The sequence below is a fragment of the Cherax quadricarinatus genome, chromosome 3 (genome assembly GCF_038502225.1).
Source record: "Cherax quadricarinatus isolate ZL_2023a chromosome 3, ASM3850222v1, whole genome shotgun sequence".
Taxonomy (NCBI): domain Eukaryota; kingdom Metazoa; phylum Arthropoda; class Malacostraca; order Decapoda; family Parastacidae; genus Cherax; species Cherax quadricarinatus.
The window spans coordinates 34,541,788-34,563,623 of NC_091294.1; positions in this window are offsets into that span (position 1 = coordinate 34,541,788).

Genomic DNA, 21,836 nt, shown 5'->3' on the forward strand with positions numbered 1-21,836 from the left:
GATATCAAATCCTCAGGAAAGACAGAGGGAGGAGAGGTGGAGGAGGAGTTGCACTGCTCATTAGAAACCAGTGGGGTTTTGAGAAAATGGAAGGAATGGATGGCACGGGTGAAAGGTACTACCTAGTAGGAACAATCCAGTCTGAGGGACATAAGGTGATAATTGCAGTAATGTACAACCCACCACAGAACTGCAGGAGGCCAAGAGAAGAATATGATGAGAGCAACAGAGCAATGGTCGACACACTAGCCGAGGTGACCAGGAGAGCACACATGGGGGGAGCAAAGTTACTAGTTATGGATGATTTCAATCACAAGGAGATTGACTGGGAAAACCTGGAGCCCATGGGGGTTCTGAAACATGGAGAGCCAAGATGATGGATGTGGTACTGGAAAACCTCATGCATCAACATGTTAGAGACACTACCAGAGAGAGAGGAGAGGATGAACCAGCAAGACTGGGCCTTGTATTCACCTTGAGTAGTTCGGACATCGAGGATATTATGTATGAAAGGCCCCTGGGAGCTAGTGATCATGTGGTTCTGTGCTTCGACTACATAGTTGAGCTCCAAGTGGAGAGAGTAGCAGGAATAGGGTGGGAAAAACCAAACTACAAAAGGGGGAACTACTCAGGCATGAGGAACTTCCTTCAAGACATTCAGTGGGAGAGGGAACTGACAGAAAAACCAGTACAAGAAATGATGGGCTATGTGGCAACAAAATGCAAGGAGGCAGAGGAGAGGTTTGTTCCCAAGGGAAACAGAAATAATGGGAAGAACAGAACGAGTCCTTGGTTCACCCAAAGGTGTAGGGAGGCAAAAACTAGGTGTACTAGAGAATGGAAAAGGTACAGAAGACAGAGAACTCAGGAAAATAAAGAGATTAGCCGAAGAGCCACAAACGAATATGCACAGATAAGAAGGGAGGCTCAGCGACAATATGAAAATGACATAGCATCGAAAGTCAAGACTGACCCGAAGCTGTTGTACAGCCACATCAGAAGGAAAACAACAGTCAAGGACCAGGTAATCAGACTGAGGAAGGGTGATGGGGAATTCACAAGAAACGGCCGAGAGGTATGTCAGGAGCTCAACACGAGATTTAAAGAAGTATTTACAATGGAAACCAGTAGGACTCCAGGAAATTAGAACAGGGGGGGGTACACCAGCAAGTGCTGGATGAGGTACATATAACCAAGGAGGAGGTGAAGAAGCTGCTATGCGAACTTGACACCTCAAAGGCGGTGGGACCAGACAACATCTCTCCATGGGTCCTTAAAGAGGGAGCAGAGATATTGTGTGTGCCATTAACAAAGATCTTCAACACATCATTTGAAACTGGGCAACTCCCCGAGGTATGGAAGATGGCAAATGCAGTCCCAATTTTTAAAAAGGGAGACAGACGTGAGGCACTAAACTACAGACCTGTATCACTAACGTGTATAGTATGCAAGGTCATGGAGAAGATCATCAGGAGGAGAGTGGTGGACCACCTAGAAAGAAACAAGTGTATAATTGACAACCAACACGGTTACAGGGAAGGAAAATCCTGTGTCACAAACCTGCTAGAGTTTTATGACAAGGTGACAGAAGTAAGACAAGAGAGAGAGGGGTGGATCGACTGTATTTTTTTGGACTGCAAGAAGGCCTTCGACACAGTTCCTCACAAGAGGTTACTGCACAAGCTAGAGGATCAGGCACACATAACAGGAAAGGCACTGCAATGGATCAGAGAATACCTGACAGGGAGGCAACAACGAGTCATGGTACGTGACGAGGTGTCAGAGTGGGCGCCTGTGACAAGCGGGGTTCCACAGGGATCAGTCCTAGGACCTGTGCTGTTCTTGGTATATGCGAACGACATAACGGAAGAGATAGACTCAGATGTGTCCTTGTTTGCAGATGATGTGAAGTTAATGAGAAGAATCAAATCGGATGAGAATCAGGCAGGACTACAAAGAGAACTGGACAGGCTACAAGCCTGGTCCAGCAACTGGCTCTTTGAGTTTAACCCTGCCAAATGCAAAGTCATGAAGATTGGGGAAGGGCAAAGAAGACCGCAGACACAAATAGTTTAGATGGCCAAAGACTGCAAACCTCACTCAAGGAAAAAGATCTGGGGGTGAGTATAACACCGAGCATATCTCCTGAGGCGCACATCAATCAGATAACTGCTGCAGCATACGGGTGCCTGGCAAACCTACGGATAGCGTTCCGATACCTCAGTAAGGATTCGTTCAAGACTCTGTATACCATTTACGTCAGGCCCATACTGGAGTATGCAGCACCAGTTTGGAATCCACACCTAGTCAAGCACGTCAAGAAATTAGAGAAAATGCAAAGGTTTGCAACAAGACTAGTCCCAGAGCTACGGGGATTGTCCTACGAAGAAAGGTTGAGGGAAATCGGCCTGACGACACTGGAGGACAGGAGGGTCAGGGAAGACATGATAACGACATATAAAATACTGCGCGGAATAGACAAGGTGGACAAAGACGGGATGTTCCAGAGAAGGGACACAGACACAAGAGGTCACAATTGGAAGTTGAAGACTCAGATGAATCAAAGGGATGTTAGGAAGTATTTCTTCAGTCATAAGAGTAGTCAAGCCGTGGAATAGCCTAGAAAGTGACGTAGTGGAGGCGGGAACCATACATAGTTTTAAGGCGAGGTATGATAAAGCTCATGGGGCAGGGAGAGAGAGGACCTAGTAGCAATCAGCGAAGAGGCAGGGCCAGGAGCTATGAATCGACCCCTGCAACCACAAATAGGTGAGTACAAATAGGTGAGTACACACACACACACACACACACACACACACACACACACACACACAGATGTGGGCTTCACGCTGCCGCTGCTTGCAGTTACGTGTACTAGTGAAGATATGGACGATGCTGTCATTGCTGATTTCAGCTCGCTCTTCCAACTCGGGAATGGAACTAACGTTCTCGCGTCACAGACTCGCATATAGACAACCATCCGCGTAGAAAAAAGAATCTTTCAGTGAGACAACGTCTCGCTCTCAGGTGATATTTTTTCATGAGTGAAACGTCTTTATAAAGGATTCTTAAACTACAAGTGTCTCTGTTCATCATTCCTCTCAGCAGAACATTATTTTTTACACTGATCAGTTTACAGTTCATTTCAAAGCCCTGCCCACACTGGGCAGGTCATTCACAAATTCAACCCACTAACAGAATACGTATTTTCCCAACCCACTTTAGTTCTACCTTATTAACAAAAGCTCTGATAAATCCACTAGCTCATGTGCAAGTTCCACTCAAATCCAACCCCTCTCACTCATGTATTTATCCAACCTAAATTTGAAACTACCCAAGGTTTTAGCTTCAGTAACCCTACTAGGCAGGCTGTTCCGCTCATCAACCACCCTATTTCCAACCAATACTTTCCTATATCTTTTCTAAATCAAAGTTTATCTGATTTGAATCCATTATTGCGGGTTCTCTCTTGGAGAGATATCCTCAAGACCTTATTTATATCCCCTTTGTTAATACCCATCTTCCACTTTAACACTTCGATCATGTCTCCCCTCATTCTTCGTCTTAAAAGTGAATGCAACTTAAGGGCCTTCAATCTTTCTTCATACGGAAGATTTCTAATGTTATGTATTAATTCTGTTATTCGTTGCTGAATGTTTTCTAGCGAATTTATGTGTATTCTGTAATATGGAGACCAGAACTGAGCTGAGTAATCTACGTGAGGCCTTACTAATGATGTATAAAGCTATCTTATAATCGCTGGACTTCTGTTGCTTACACTTCTTGATATAAATCCCAGTAATCTATTTGCCTTATTGTGTACACTTAGGCATTGCTGTCTTGGTTTAAGGTTGCTGCTTACCATAACCCCCAAGTCCTTTTTGCAGTCTGTATGGCTAAGTTCTACATTATTAAGCTGATATGTGCTAGGGTTATCAACATTCCCAAGCTTTAGAACTTTGCATTTATCCACATTGAACTGCATCTGCCACTTTTCTGACCACGAATTGAGTTTGTCTAAATCCTCCTGAAGTTCTGTGACATCTATGTTTGAATCAATTATCCTACCTATCTTCGTGTCATCAACGAATTTGCTCATATCACTAGTAATTCCTCGTCAAGGTCATTGATATATATTATGAACAACAACGGGCCTAAAACTGATCCCTGTGGAACGCCACTTGTTACAGATCCCCACTCAGACTTAACTCCATTTATGCACACTCTCTGCTTCCTATTGGTGAGCCATGACTCGATCCATGACAGCACTTTTCCCTCAGTACCATGAACTGCCACTTTCTTTAACAGTCTCTGATGTGGTACTCTATCAAAAGCCTTACTAAAATCCACATAAACAATATCGAATTCTTTATCATGATCAACGGCCTCAAAAGCTTTACTGAAGAAAGTTAAATTAGTTAAGTAGGAACGGCCCTCGTGAATCCATGCTGAGTAACATTAATCAAATTATGTTTATCAAGAAAGCTTCTTATATTATCAGACATAACTGACTCTGATAATTTGCCTACAATTGAGGTCAGGCATATTGGTCAGTAATTTGACGGTAACGACTTGTCCTCCTGCTTTAAAAATAGGAATTACATTGGCCTTCTTCCACATATCAGACAATATATCTGTTTGAAGAAATAAATTTAAATTATTAGTCAATGGTTCAGAGTTCCATTTTGCATTTCTTAAGAACCCTTTAAAAAAAGCTCATCAGGACCCGGTGATTTATTTTGTTTCAGTCGGTCTACTTGTTTCATAATAATTTTGCTAGTGACTGTGATATTATATAATTTATCTTCTTAAGGCCCACTATAAAAATTAATTACTGGGGGTATTGTTAGTGTCTTGCTGTGTGAAAACCGAGAGAAAATAATTATTAAAAATCGAGCACATTTCATTCTCCTTGCCAGTAAGATGCCAAAGAGTTATTTTTAAAGGGACTTACATTTTCTCTAACTTTTGTTCTTTAAACCTGGAAAAAAACTTTGAGTTAGTTTTCGATTCCCTAGCAACTCTAATTTCATAGTCCTGTTTAGTTTTTCTTATCCCCTTTTTTTACTGATTCATAAGATGACCCTCACCTCTTCTGATGCACCAATAAATTCCTTTTTTTCTGTCCTAAAAGATATTTGAGCCTATTATTCATCTATTTTGGGTCATTTCTATTGGAGTCCAGCTTGCGCAAGCTGGACTCCAAGGTATTGGTCCAGTGTGGGTAGATTGGTAAAGCACTGCGTACCTTGTTCCAAGGTTCGTAGGTTCGAGTCTCCTTCAGCCAGACATCAGTGTTTGTGTATATTTCGCCTGCTCTTGCGAATTCCTTGCATATATATATATATATATATATATATATATATATATATATATATATATATATATATATATATATATATAGATATATATAGACGGTTGGAGGCAGTGGAGATGTCCTGTTTAAGGGCAATGTGTGGTGTAAATATTATGCAGAAAATTCGGAGTGTGGAAATTAGGAGAAGGTGTGGAGTTAATAAAAGTATTAGTCAGAGGGCAGAAGAGGGGTTGCTGAGGTGGTTTGGTCATTTAGAGAGAATGGATCAAAGTAGAATGACATGGAAAGCATATAAATCTATAGGGGAAGGAAGGCGGGGTAGGGGTCGTCCTCGAAAGGGTTGGAGAGAGGGGGTAAAGGAGGTTTTGTGGGTAAGGGGCTTGGACTTCCAGCAAGCGTGCGTGAGCGTGTTAGATAGGAGTGAATGGAGACGAATGGTACTTGGGACCTGACGATCTGTTGGAGTGTGAGCAGGGTAATATTTAGTGAAGGGATTCAGGGAAACCGGTTATTTTCATATAGTCGGACTTGAGTCCTGGAAATGGGAAGTACAATGCCTGCACTTTAAAGGAGGGGTTTGGGATATTGGCAGTTTGGAGGGATATGTTGTGTATCTTTATGTGTGTATGCTTCTAGACTGTTGTATTCTGAGCACCTCTGCAAAAACAGTGATAATGTGCGAGTGTGGTGAAAGTGTTGAATGATGATGAAAGTATTTTCTTTTTGGGGATTTTCTTTCTTTTTTTTTGGGTCACCCTGCCTCGGTGGGAGACGGCCGACTTGTTGAAAAAAAAAAATATATATAAATCTTAATGCCAAACATGTTCTAACTTTAAACCAGAATAAAGCACGCATTTCGGGCCCAAATAAGAACAGGATGAGAGACAATTCCAGCTTGTAAAATATTGACTCGAAGAAAGAACAGGTGTTTGTGCTTTATGGAACGAGTCTAACCTGACCAGTAGATAAGAGTGGGAGGAGGAGTGGAGGCGGAGGAGGAGGAGGAAGAGGAGAAGGAGGAGGAGGAGGAGGGGGAGGAGAAGAAGAAGAAATTGGAGGAGGAGGAAAATGAGTTAGGCATTAAATTTAACGACTTGGCTTCAACGTTACAAGCTGAATTATTTTCCATTATAATGGTGCTAATGTTAACCTGCGAGAACAAACCTGACTCCATGATCATTACTGATTCTATGTGATTACTGATCACTTGACTCACATAATGACTAATAACATGCTCATTTGAGAACCGAAGAATAGTTTAAAAAAAAAACCGAGATAAAAGATTTAATGTACAATTCTTGCTCATTCCGTCACACATTAAATCACCTTTCACGATCAAGTTCTGAAATTAGGCCACAAAATACCTCGTAGGAAGAAAGATGAATATAACTTTGGCATATCTGTATTCACCTGTTTGCGGTTGCAGGGGTCGAGTCGTAGCTCCTGGCCCTTGTCAAGCATTAGAAGGAATATTAGGAGAGAAGTGAATAATGAATAACAATGTCACGGAAATTCGGTTCGAAGTCTGAGTAGATCCACAACTCACTATAATAAAATGAAAACTTTGTAGATAAGCTCGTTTATCGAACAGTTCTTCAATGTAAACTGACTGATGTTTTAGTAACCAGTCTTAGACTTGTTGACAAGCACTTCAGGCAGTCAGGTATATGCACATCTTGAACACGATGTGCTTGACTGTTCACTTACTGAGTAACATAAAGGCAGTTCAATAGCCTATGTGATATGTCCGTGTATCTTATTAATAAAAGTAAGATACCAGACATTTTCAGCAAATATCCTAAATTTGTTCGTAACAAATAATGCATAAATGTTAATATATATCAGGATGCACTCACGTTAATTTCTGGGGACCTAGTTCCTAGGGCCTTTGTGTATCCATATGCTATTGCGCAATCGTCCACAAGATGGATATGGATATGAGGTGCACAATGAACTAGTTACTTCGGGCCCAAAATCTAATCTTTTTCCTTTAATCCCCGAAGGATGACGTCCGTTGTCAAGGGAAAACAATACCAAAGGATAACCTAACCTTCTGTCCTCCTCATGGAGATCTATAAATCTCTCTCCTCTGTCTCCCTCTTGCTCTGACCTGTGTCTAGGAAACCCTTGACTTTAACTGGAAACTCTTGACTTTAATTGGAAACCCTTGGCTTTCTGTAGAAACCCTTGGTCTTTCCTGAAAACTCTTGGCCTTCCAAGGAAATCCTTGGCCTTCCCCTGGAAACCATTGGCTTTCCCTGGAAACCCTTGGCCTTCCCTGGAAACGTTTGCTTCCCCTTAGAACCTTTGATCTACTTAGAAAAACTTCCAGCAGATACCTTTATCTGAGGGGATAAATAAGTCAGTGGAATCCAAGACACTTATCAATAAACAAAAATATTGAATGAAGTTCAGTAAATGAGTTATAAGACTCTGTCTGATTTATTAAAAAAAAAAAAAACTCATGAAATAACCAGGACACATTTATTAAGATTTTGCAAATAAAAAGAAAATAAATAAATAGATAAATAAATAAATAAATAAAGTAAATAAATAAAATAAAAGTCCGTCTCATAGACCATGTTACTAAAGTTACTTTTGGGCCTCAATAGTAAAGTTACTGTCGAATAAAAGACCCAAAATAGCGTAAGTATTTATTATCACGACTATTTACAAATAATCCACATATAGGAGAGAGAGAAGCTTACGACGACGTTTCAGCTCGCCGGTATCGTGCCTTTTTGTTCATTATGACGACTTTTCGCTCACGTTATGGACTACATGTTTGTTGCAATATATGTTAACGCTGCTTCACGTGTCTCTGTATCATCTAGTCGTCGCTATTTAAAAATACAAATACATTAGAGGACAGTCTGATATCCCAGCTCAGACACTGGACACTGGACACTGGACACTGGACACTGGACACTGGACACTGGACACTGGACACTGGGTGGGGTCACGAATACCAGTCGTACAACTTCGCAGGGTTTTTATATGACACATAAACGACGGTAAAAACAATAACTTAGAAAGGTTGCCGTTGTAAGGGGATCTATTCGAACGCACTTGAGGTGAAAGGTCAGAGGGTCAGGCGGACGATTATTTAGGAAGCAGGAGGGTGAAGAAAGGTGTCACGGGGACTAGCTACTAAGCCGAGATCACGGGTGAAACGTCGTCCTGATAAATGATTCTTGTACTACATATATCTATGTTCATCATTCCTGTCATCTGAACATTTATGATTCTTTTTTTTTTACACATTAGTTTTATACACCTATACAGGGGGAGTTGAATGATAGCTCTAGGTCTTTCGTTTTGCAATCAATACATCATCAGGAGCCGAGCTAGAACGTCCCTCGGAACGAAACTGCTTGGACTTACAACTCATTTCTGCAACATTGCCAGCTCCTGATGCATTGTTTACAACACAAAAGGCCTAGAGCTATCATTCAGCTCCCCCTGTGGTTTTCCATCTTGTATCGCTTGTTCGCGATTACTGCATAACGTGAAGAGAGATATGCACTGGTTGTCTCCTTCCCTCCGTTCCCTTCACTTTTTACCCTATAATCAGACATTACCCCAAATGGCGACAATAGCTGAGGGATGAAACGTTGCAGAAACAAAGCTCACACGTGATCAATGTTTAGCTCTGACTTGATAAAGTCCAACATAGGGCGTACTGAAACGAGTCTTTTCACCCACAAAAAAAGACCTATCAGTCACTCTTAAAACCCGTGCACCAGCAAGAATGCTCGAACCCTCAACCTTTCATCCACTAACAGTCTCGCTCTCCACTCCATCATGCATCGTATACTTAGTCGAGTTTCCCCTTTTGCGTTTGCGTTGTATCTTACCAGAGATCTTTCTGTGTATAATTAATTTATAAGTCTATATTACGCAGAACTTAATAAATAACCAGCAACCTTTAATGTTTTTTTGTTGATATTTATTATTAATTAATTAAAGAAACGTATTTGATAAATTACTTAATTTTATTCTTTATATGTTTGTTTAACATTATATATATATATATATATATATATATATATATATATATATAAAATATATATATATATATATATAATATATGTAATATATATATATATATATATATATATATATATATATATATATATATATATATATATATATATCGTGCCGAATAGGCAGAACTTGCGATCTTGGCTTAAATAGCAACGCTTATCTTGCCATATAGGACAAGTGAAAATTTGTGTATGCAATAATTTCGCCAAAATCATTCTGAACCTAACGAAAAAAATATATTTCATTGTGTTTGTTTAGTATTAAATTACTGTAAACAAATCTAAAATATATTTAGTTGGGTTAGGCTAAAATAAATTGTTCTTGTTATAATAAGGTTAGGTAAGTTTTCTAAGATTCTTTTGGTGCAAAATTAAAATTTTTTACATCAACATTAATGAAAAAAATATATCTTTAAACGTATAAGAGAAAATTTCAGAAAGGACATAATTTTAAATGAGTTCTTACTAATTGACCAGTTTTACATATTCGGCACGACATATATATATATATATATATATATATATATATATATATATATATATTGTGCCGAATATGTAAAACTGGTCAATTAGCAAGAACTCATTTAAAATTAAGTCCTTTCTGAAATTTTCTCTTATACGTTTAAAGATATATTTTTTTCATTAATGTTAATGTAAAAATTTATAATTTTGCACCAAAAAGAACTTAGAAAACTTACCTAACCTTATTATAACAAGCACAATTTATTTTAGCCTAACCCAAATAAATATATTTTAGATTTGTTTGCAATAATTTAATACTAAACAAACACAGTGAAATATATTTTTTTCGTTAGGTTCAAAATTATTTTGGAGAAATTATTGCATACACAAATTTTCGCTTGTCCTATATGGCAAGATGAGAGTTGCTATTTAAGCCAAGATCGCAAGTTCTGCCTATTCGGCACGACATATATATATATATATATATATATATATATATATATATATATATATATATATATATACAGTGGTCCCTCGTTTTTCGTAATTAATCCATTCCTGGAGGAGCTACTGTAAACGAAATTTACTATTTGCGAATCAATTTTCCCCATAAGAAATAATGTAAATACAATTAATCCGTTTCTGACACTCAGAAGTATTAAAACAAAAAATTTTTTTACATGAAATATACATGTAGTACATAAACAGTACAATGGGAAATGATGAATGAAACATTAACAGCATAACACTTACCTCTTTTGGAGATTCTTCTTAGTGTATGGGAGACTGGTGGAGGAGAGAGATTGGATTGTTTACAGTTTGGAAGGGGAATCCCCTTCCATCAACACCTCAGGTACCAATTGCTTCTCTGGGGTTGCTTCTCTTCTCTGTTTCTTAATGCCACTAGGACCACCTTAAGAGTCACTCTAGTCCTGTCTCGCAAAGTAACTGGAGAGAGCTCTGTTTCTGGCGTCTCTTTAACACTTCCCTAAAATGGTACAAGACTTTGTCACTACATATTTCTCACCTTCTTTACCACAGGCTTGGCACTAGGAGCTTTCTTTGGAGCCATGGTAGCTTATTTAGTACTTGCAAGCACTAAAATGAGTGGAATATTATGAAATATTTCGTAGGAGCACTTGAGGGGACCTTCATTCACTGGTAAACAATGCCAGACTGGCTGGGTAGGGAGGCCTCCCCGGCTCACACCGTGCCTAAGCGTCCTGGACGAACTACTATTCGCGAGTCAACCTATGAAAAGCGAGTCCATGTTTATTCGAAAATACCCTGGCGAAATTTACGATTGCCGAGAACTACGAAAAGCGAGGGACCACTGTAAATATATATATATATATATATATATATATATATATATATATATATATATATATATATATATATATATATATATATATATATATATATATATATATATATATATATATATAATTGTACCCACAGAACAAGTGGTATTGATCAATAACAACATTGCACTAGCCAAGGAGTTGAACCCATGCTGTTTTGGCCTGCCTCATGGTGAGAGAAAATGCTTGACGCTTTAAACCACTAGACCACACAATCTTTAACAACATCTAGGTACAACATCCAGCCAAGCTAGATGTTGTACCCACCATCGAAGGACATACAGTGATGTGAACGCCTCTGAGCTAATTTCATTCTACTCCCTGTTTGTGTACTAGCTCAACAAGCAGTATATTATATTATTGTGCAACACTTCTTCTCACCACGGCAGCCACGTGACCACTGAGTCACTGTGGAGTGTAGCGGCAGGCCATGACGTCATGCTAACGGCTGCTACCCGGCTTATTGCACTGAGCTCCTCACATACTTCTTGGTCATTTCATGTGATCTCCCCTCCTTCCTTCCTCAGCCTGATTACCTGGTCCTTGACTGTTGTTTTCCTTCTGATGGGGCTGTACAACAGCTTCGGGTCAGATTTGGCTTTCGCTGCTACGTCATTTTCGTATTGTCGTTGGACCTCCCTCCTTACCTGTGCATATTCATTTCTGGCTCAAAGACTGCTCTCCTTATTCTCTTGGGTCCTTTGCCTTCTATACTTCTTCCATTCTCTAGTGCACTTGGTTTTGGCCACTCTACACCTTTGAGTGAACCAAGAGATCATCCTGGCCTTCTCGTTATTTCCCTTGCCCTTAGGTACAAAAACCTCCCCTCAGCTTCCTTGCACATTGCTGTCACATATTCCATTATTTCATTTACTGACTTCCCTGCCAGTGCTCTGTCCCACTGAACCTCATGCAGGAAATTCTTCATGACTCTGTAGACTCTTCTGTTGAAGTTTGGTTTCGTTTGTCCTGCCCTCCCTGCCTCCCTCTCTACTTGTAACTCTACTGTGTATTCGAAGCTCAGCACTACATGGTCACTGGCCCCGAGGGGTCTTTCATATGTGATGTCCTCAATATTTGCACTACTCAAGGTGAATACTAGGTGCAGTCTTGCTGGTTCATCCTCTCCTCTCTCTCTTTTAGTGTCCCTTATGTGTTGGTACATAAAGTTTTCCAGTGCTATCTCCATTATCTTAGCCCTCCATGTTTCTGAGCCCCTACTTGGCTCCAAGTTCTCCCAGTCAAATTCTTTGTGAATGAAGTCACCCACAGTCAGTAGCTTTGCCCTGCTCGTATGAGCCCTTCTGGTCACTTCAGCCAGTGTGTCAACCATCGCTCTGTTACATCATACTCTTGTCATGGCCTCCTACTGTTCTGTGGTGGATTATACATCACTGCAATTACCACCTTGGGACCTTCAGACTGAGATGTTCCTATTATTTAGTCACTTGCTTCTCCTCTGCCTCCTCTCTCCAGCTCACCAAAATCCCATTGGTTTTTGATGAGTAGTGCCACTCCTCTACCCCCTCTGTTCCCTCTGTCTTTCCTCAGAATCCGATATCCCATTATAAAGACTGCATCTGTTATCATTCCTGTGAGGTTGGTTTTGGTAGGAGCTATGATGTCTGGTGATGCCTCTGATTCTTTCGTACCACTCCTCCCACTTATTCATTGTTCCATCAGCATTGGTGTACCATACCTTCAGTTTCCACCACCACAGACCCCCCAGAGGGAGGTCTGTGGTGGCACCTGGTAGTGTGCTGTGGGATTCTACAGCATATTGAGGGGTAGGGACTTCAAGTGTGAATTGTGGTTTGTGTTGGGATAGCATGTTTGGCTTTGGGGTTCTGATGGTGGTTCTGTGTGTGCTTGTACTTATTGCACTGCCCAGCTCTGGTTGCCCTCTAATGACTCTGTCCTTGTCTCTCTTCCTAGCCCCTTTCGTTTCTGTGTCTTTTCCCTCAGCTGCTGTTGTTCTGCTCTTGTTCTGTCGTGGTCTAGGAACACCCTCTTGAGGTGGAGAAAAGAGTTATAGCAGGATAGAGGGAGAGAAAGAGGGGAAAGGGAAGGAGGGCAAGAGGAAGGAAAGCAGAGGGAGGGGAATGGGGGAAGGGAGAGAGAGAGAGGAAAAGAAAAGGGGGAGAGAGAGAGGAAAGAAGGAGGTGTAGGGAGAAAGGAAAGAGAGGAAAGAAAGAGAGCGGTGTAGGGAAGGGAATGGGTAGGGTACTATCACGTCACAGTGAGGTGTTAATTGGCCTGTGTGGTGTATATGTGTGTGTACATTTGTGCTTCTGTAAGCATTAGTTGTGAACATGTGTGTATTTTGCGTGTGTATGGCCACTCAGAATGTTTGCACGGAGTGTGCCTGGAAAATAACCCTCCTCGCTTACTCCTCCTTAGCCAATCTACCTGTCAATGGTACTAAGTCTCTCTGCTTCTACAAGTGCCTGAAGAAACATGTGCATGTGTGTGTGTGTGTGTGTGTGTGTGTGTGTGTGTGTGTGTGTGTGTGTGTGTGTGTGTGTGTGTGTGTACGTGGGTACTTGCAAGTGCACTTTCGTTTGTGTGTACTGGTAGATCCCTATAGTAGCTTACAGTCATGTGCACTTTAGTAAATGCTCTTAAGTGCTGGTAAATTATATTTATTCTAATTCTGATAGCTTTCAAGAGTGACCCTTAGTTTCTAACATGCAGAGACTGGTGCTATTGCAACCCCATGCAACACCAACAAGATGAATGTTACGTGCATCTGGCAGAGAAGTGGTGGTCTAGTTGTTGCTGCCGCTCCCTCGCTGTGATCCTATGCAAACATCTTGACTTTCTGACTTTAGGTATACTTGTCCTTGTAAGTTGATTATTTTTAGCTCTGTGGCAGCAGGAGCCTCCTGCTAGGCCTCTAACAGGCTTTGGTACTTTCAAATTTCCTGAAATTTCAGTCTTCCTCTTGCCTACTTCACTTTTAAGACTTCGTTGTCACTTGTGGTTGTTTATTGACCCAGACACTATCACTGGCTTCTGCTAAGAGCTAAAACGCACCCGAAAAGCACTAAAATTCTGGGAGCCTTGTTGCCCCCACACTGTGTGTGTGTGTGTGTGTGTGTGTGTGTGTGTGTGTGTGTGTGTGTGTGTGTGTGTGTGTGTGTGTGTGTGTGTGTGTGTGTGTGTGTGTGTGTGTGTGTGTGTGTCTATTCCGTGCAGTGTGTGTCTCCCCTGACCCTCCTGGCCTCCAGTGTGTGTGTGTAGCTCTGGGACTAGTCTTGTTGCAAACCTTTGCACTTTCTCTAATTTCTTGACGTGCTTGACTAGGTGTGGATTCCAAACTGGTGCTGCATACTCCAGTATGGGCCTGACGTAGATGGTGTGTCTTAAACGAATCCTTACTGAGGTATCGGAACGCTATCCGTGTGTGTACTCACCTATAAACTCACCCATAAGTGGCTGCAGGGGTCGAGTCATAACTGCTGGCCCTGCCTCTCCGCTGTTTACTTCTAGGAATGTTCTCTCCTACCTTCGAAAGATCTATCATACCTATTCCTAAAACTACCTACTCACCTATTTGTGATTGCAGAGGGATTATATATCAGCTCCTGACCCTGCCTCTTAAACTGTCACTTGATAGAATTATTGCCTACTAAATTCGTAGGCCCTGCCATACCTTTTCTTAAAACAACATACGGAACCTGCCTCCACTACATCATCGTCCCGGTCACTCTACTTCCTGAGCATCCTGAGGCTGAATGTATACTTCCTGACATCCATGTAACTCATGCGTGTGTTTTTAAATTATTCCCTTTCTGCCTGTCCCTATCGCAAAATCCTTTTATTCTCCAGGAAGGTAGACTACAGCCACATTTGCTTGTCTTCCAGTACATCTAAGACTGTCATGATGTGTCAACAATTGCGAATATCAGCAGATACTCGCTTTAAAGCCATGCTGGGTTGGATTATGCAATTGTTGTGATTCCATGTAATCAGCAGTCTTGCTTCTTAATGCCCTTTCAAAGATTATGATAATGTGGGGGTTAGCGGAATCAGCCTGTAGGTTTCTGTAGTTGCTTTACTCCCCTAGGATGTGAATGGAGATTAACACCTACACGCATGTAAGACAAATGCATTCGTGTTTTACATGCGTGATTACACTGGCTAATGGCACACTGCCGTTCATTAATGCCGCCCATAGTGCTGGCATTAATGAATGAATTATCTCATGACAAAACACTCATGTTAAGTATTTTTTATCGCCCCCCCTCTGATGAGTGAGCTAACAACACCCGGAGGCCACCTGTGACAGACAAGATGGTGACAAACATGATAGCGGCCTGGGAGCCACCCCTCATCTGTGTTTGTTCTTCTTGGCCGCCTTCAAAGAAACAACACACGACCGAGGAGGTCCACCAGGTCTTCCGCTCTATTATCATTCTCATCCTCCTCCTCCTCCTCTTCCTCCTCCTCCTCCTCCTTCTCTCCCTACTCACTGGCTTCTCTACACTGACAGCTTCGAGTCGAGTGATGGTGTGTGGTCACAGGAATGGTCTCTCAGTATGGTGCCAGTGTGTGGTCTCAGGAATGGTCTCTCAGTATGGTGCCAGTGTGTGGTCTCAGGAATGGTCTCTCAGTATGGCGCCAGTGTGTGGTCTCAGGAATGGTCTCTCAGTATGGTGCCAGTGTGTGGTTTCAGGAATGGTCTCTCAGTATGGTGCCAGTGTGTGGTCTCAGGAATGGTCTCTCAGTATGGTGCCAGTGTGTGGTCTCAGGAATGGTCTCTCAGTATGGTGCCAGTGTGTGGTCTCAGGAATGGTCTCTCAGTATGGTGCCAGTGTGTGGTCTCAGGAAAGGTCTCTCAGTATGATGCCAGTGTGTGGTCTCAGGAATGGTCTCTCAATTTGGTGCCAGTGTGTGGTCTCGGGAATGGTCTCTCAGCATGGTGAGTGTGTGTGGTCTCGGGAATGGTCTCTCAGCATGGTGAGTGTGTGTGGTCTCAGGAATGGTCTCTCAGCATGGTGAGTGTGTGTGGTCTCAGGAATGGTCCCTCAGCATGGTGAGTGTGTGTGGTCTCAGGAATGGTCTCTCAGCAACTGTTTACCCAATAATGGGTAAATTCACTACTAATTCACAGACTGGAAATGAAAAATAGGTGATATTTCGTCAAGTCTAGAAAACTAAACTGCAATTCTCGTCTAGGACAAAACTGGACGACGTTTCGCACTCTAGGACAAAACTAGACTATGTTTGGTCGACCTCTGATAATTTATTAGACGACGTTTTGTCGCCCAGAACGGAGTGATACGTTTCTGACATATTTAAAAAATTTAGTGACAACCCTCATGTAATTAACACAACTGATGTTCTGATATTGTTGAGAAAAAGTATAAATTAAATGTTCTTTCTTGCAATTTAGATTACCCTCCGAGAGCAGCATCCCAACTATCCATCTTTCCTTCAGAGTGCAGGCACTGCCCACTTTCCCTAAATGCTTTCATAAACCTTACCTTACTCACACTCTCACAGCACACTCGTTAAAAAGCATTATCTCCAGTCACTCCTAACACTCCTAACAAAAGCCTGTTGTAAGCTCAAGCCCCTAAAACTCAGACTCTTCTATCCCTACCCCTCTAACCGTTGGGATGACTCCTACCCCTCTACCGTCCACCCCAGATTTAATTATACACCGTCTTTGTCATCCTATCCCTCTCCTTCCTCTCTACATGCACAAACCATCTCAACAATCCCCTCTCAAACCTCTGATTTATTCTCTTGGTAACCCCATAAAGCCTTTTAATTTCTACGCTCCGTATTCTCCGCATGATATTCACATCAGACCTTAGTCTCAACCATGACATCACTGCATCTAGCCTTGTCCTTGCTGCAATATTCATAAAATATGTCTCACACCCATATATATTAGGATTTGTTTTAAGCCGGTTTACTGTACACTTTTATTTATGTTTTGGATATAGAAAAACTTTAGCGCTGTTCTCTTCATCCATCAGGAGCCACTCTAAACAAGAGTCCTCTTGTTATATGTTATATTAAATATATTTTTTAACTAAGAAATCTTTCAATCAGGTCTAACCATTCAACTTGCACTCACATGGTACATCACTATTCAACTTTCCTCAAGTATCTGTTCTTGCCTGGCCTTTAAGATGTGACGTTACACTCAAGCTGGCTTATCCCTCCAAACACTTGTAAACTAGCCGGCCTTGAGGAAGGCCAGTTCGCGAGGGCTACTGTTGCTACACGGTTATACATATACAATTCTGGCATTGTGGTGGCCCGTGGCCTGGTGGCAAAAGATCTCGCTTCTCACGGTGAGGGTCCGGGTTCTATTCCCGGCGAGGGTTAAAACATTGGGGGTGTTTCCTTACACCGTTTGTCTATGTTCACTCATCAGTATTGACCTATTTTGCCCGAAATGCTCTGCATAACAAGCGGCTTTCTATACAGTAGTATGTCATTGATGTCAGCTAGGACTGTATACCTTGTACATGTACTTGTAGAAATAAAGATATATTACTATTATTATTATTATTCAGTAAATTGTAAGAATGCATTATGCAGCATCACTGAACATCTTGAGCACAACATATAAATAACCAGTGATATCTGGTGGCAACAGTGGGATTAGGTTCAGCCTCTCACTTCATGAGATGCCTAGTGACCGGTGATGCGTCCCTCGCAATGCCTCACCTCAACTGTCAGCCATCTCCAAAAATCACCCGGCAGTCGGTGATAACTTACATTCCTGTCAAGTGAGGCAAATCATGCTGCTGCTGCTGCTGCTGCTGGTGCTGACACGTGAACGCCACAGCAGCCCCACCACTGAAACTCAGATATCTAGACGCCTATTTTCGGCTTTACTTCTATACAGGATTGCCTCTCTTAATGCGTTTTCAAATATTCTTAACATCAGACTGTGGGCGTCTCTGCACCTTCCAATGTCCTGACCTGACATTTGTTTTCCTTGCGACTCGATATTAATGGCGGACGGACCAAAATGTCATCCAGTTATTTATTTTCAGTTTGTAAATAACTTGTGAAATAATAATTCACTTTGTGCTCATGTACTGAAAAATCACAATAACTTTCAAAACGTAACAAGTGGGGCACTTCGGACCAGTCCTTTGCTTAACTATTATTAGTGCTCTTAAAACTAAGCTGTTGATGATAGAAAGACTCTGTGTGCAGAGCAAACTTTTATTGATCGGTTACAATTCGCTCAAGAGTGAGCTTTATTGACTTAATGTAGCTCTGTTTAGTGCACCAAGATTCTTCCTGCAATGCTTGTGAACGTGAGACAACTTCAGTACTTATGACTAACATGTGAGTGGGAGAATGTACCTCGTCTGTGTCACTAGTAGGAAAAAGCGAAATGTATATTCTCAGATGATTATTATTAGTAGTAATATTATGGTGGAACACTAAACCCGTAGGGATCATAGAGCGCCTGTGGGTGGATGGAAGGCATTCAGGCTCAATACAGGGAATTGGAGCATAGATCCAGGGAACCTCCCTTGAGGGGATAAATTCGCGGAGAGGAACTTTACCGAGATGTTTCTCATGTGGAATACGTACCATCAGACATGTCCCACAGGTGAAAAGTCTCAGTCAAGTTCCATCTTTGTAAATTGTGTTTATATTTGCTACTCGTCGACAGTGAGTCCTGAGTCTTCAAGCTGATGCGAGACACAGCCTCCTTTATCTTTACTATCTTAGCCTCATCTGCTTAAACAGAGGTAATTATAGTTAGATATGAGCGTGGCTCTCATTAGAAGAACTAGTTACAGACTTTAGGATCTCTTTTTTTTTTTTTTTTTTCGTGATTAGCACGTCGGTCTGGAGATTTATGGCTCTGATCGTGGGTTCTATCCCCATCCGTGGTATGGTATGTTTTTTTCACGTTCGCTCTGCCCTTTCCTCTCTCTCTCTCTCTCTCTCTCTCTCTCACTCTCTCTGACCAATTACTTCTACTCCAGGATAGCATGAAGAATAGACGGCATAATTCTATATAATTAGGAACTATAAAAAGAGATCACACGGGAGGAGACGGACGGCAAGAATTCTTCCTGATATACTGTATCTGCGTAATGTAAAATGCGAGAGACGGCGAGACTTCTAAGAGGTTCATTTACACTTATTTACGCTAATCTGCCTCATTTAAGCTGTTTTGCAGCAATCTGGGCAAATCTGACATCGTGTGCATCAATTTGGCTCCATTGTACCAGTACTGAACATTTCACAGGTGAACATTACTGTACGCAAGTATTTGCACGTGTTCATAATTTTGCGTCCACGTAAGTCTATGAGTGTTCATTTCCGTCCCATTCCACATGTGTTTAAATCAAGTGTCAGCGTCTTCCACTTAAATAGTGAAACTTAATTTGGATTCACAAGTGCAGTTCGTGAAACTGTTATTTTAATGCTATTTTTATATTATTGTTATTTGTTATCATAGTATTAGTAGTAGTAGTTGTAGTATAATAGTAGCAGTAGTACAAGTAGAAGTAGTAGCAACAGCAGGCAGCAGCAGCTAGTTGCGCAGCAGCAGCAGCACTGCCAGCCAGCACTGTTGCTGCCTAGCAGCAGCAGCAGCGTGCTGCAGCAGCGTGCAGCAGTAGCAGCTGCAGCAGCCAGCCAGCAGCAGCAGCAGCAGCAGCGGTGCTGCAGCAGCAGCGCAGCCAGCAGCAGCAGCAGACAGCAGCAGCAGCTGCTGCCAGCAGCAGCAGCATTGTTGCTGCAGCAGCAGCAGCAGCAGCAGCAGCAGCAGCAGCAGCAGCAGCAGCAGCAGCAGCAGCTGCGTTGCAGCGCAGCAGCAGCTGTTGCTGCTTGCAGCAGCTTGCCAAAAGCAGCAGCAGCAGCAAAAGCAGCCTGCAGCAGCGTTGCTGCTGCAGCAGCAGCATTGCCAGCAGCAGCAGCAGCAGCAGCAGCGTGCTGCAGCGCAGCAGTGCTGCTAGCAGCAACAGCAAATAGCAGCAGCAGCGCTGCGCAAGCAGCAGCAGCAGCAGCAGCGCAGCGCAGCAGCAGCGCTGCTTGCGCGCAGCAGCTGCTGCTGCAGCAGCAGCAGCGTTGCAGCAGCAGCAGCTGCAGCAGCAGCAGCTGCTGCTGCCAGCAGCAGCAGCGCTGCCTGGCAGCAGCAGCGTTGCAGTCAGCTGCTGCTGCAGCAGCAGCGCCTGCTGCAGCAGCAGCAGCAAGCGTTGCTGCAGCAGCAGCCGCGTGCAGCAGCATTGCGCAGCAGCAGCGTGCTGCAGCAGCAGCGTTGCAGCAGCACTGCCGCTGCTAGCAGCAGCGCTGCGCTGCAGCAAGCTGCGCTGTGCAGCAGCAAGCTTGCTGCAGCAGCAGCAGCGCTAGCAGCAGCAGCAGCAGCAGCTGCTGCAGCGCTGCCTGCTGCTGCGCTGCGCGCTGCGCTGCTGGCAGCAGCGCGCGCAGCAGCAGCAGCGCCGCTGCTGCAGCAGCAGCAGCAGCAGCAGGACGAGCGCAGCAAGCTGCTGCTGGCAGCAGCAGCAGCAGCAGCAGTTAAGCCAGTAGTAGTAGAAGAAGCAGTAGTAGTAGCAGCAGCAGTAGTAGTAGCAGTAGAAGAAGCAGCAGTAGTAGTAGCAGCAGCAGTGGCAGTAGTGGTATCTTAAAAGCAGTCCATAAAATCGTACTTGTCTTAAATTACTGTTACATCACTTACTAACTGGATCTCCTGGAACAATGCCAGACAAGATTTCCTTCCTCCTTTATAAAACAACTAACAACTGCCCTTGAAGATGCGCACTTATTTTTAAATAGTTCAAAGGTGTTTGTTCTGTGCAATTACCACATCACCTCTAAGTGTACCACACTCACTGTATTATGCACTAAAGAGGTTAACATTTATGCGGTAAGAGAGTTCTCTATATTTTTATTTAAACCTAAAAGTTTAATATGAACGCATTAAGCAAGTTAATGGGAAGAGATGACACAGAGATGAGACGCAGAAGGGCTTCAGAGGATGCTGACGGTGTAGACTAGGATCTAGAATTCTAGAGTACGGCTGTCAAATATTTTGTGTTATCTCCTAGGGGAAACATCGGCTATAAGCATAAAGAAACATGTACAACGTCTCCACCCGCTCCAGGATCAAACCCGGATCCTTGCAGTTGTGAGTGGAAGACCGCCAGCCACTGCCCATTGGCATACAGATTTTTGGGTCATACTTCGAAAATCAGCATTTTTAACAACGCTCTTCAGATCTCTGGTACTTTCCTGTCACATTCACGTCCAGAAGATTGATCTGCCGTAAGTTTATTCGTAAACAAACCACAGACATTTTTTGCCCAAAGTTTCAGAAGCCTTTGATTCGTCCAGTCAGCGGGTTGTCAGTCACTGTTCTGTGACTCGGGGTTGCAGCTCACCAGACGGCTCTGATGACAGGCGGCGGCGACGACGACGACGACGGGGGGAGCAGCACGCAAACGTGAATCAAACTTTAACACGATTAGCGGATCTCCAGAGTTAAAGGTACAGGTAGACTCGAGCCATGAAAAGTAAAACTGGACTCTATATACTTCGAAGTATACAGTCCAATTTAGGCGACAGTAGCGATAAATACATGCAAATCATCGCGAATCTGGCGCTTTCAGGCCCAGGGAATTACATCACCGACATGATTCTTCATACAAGAAT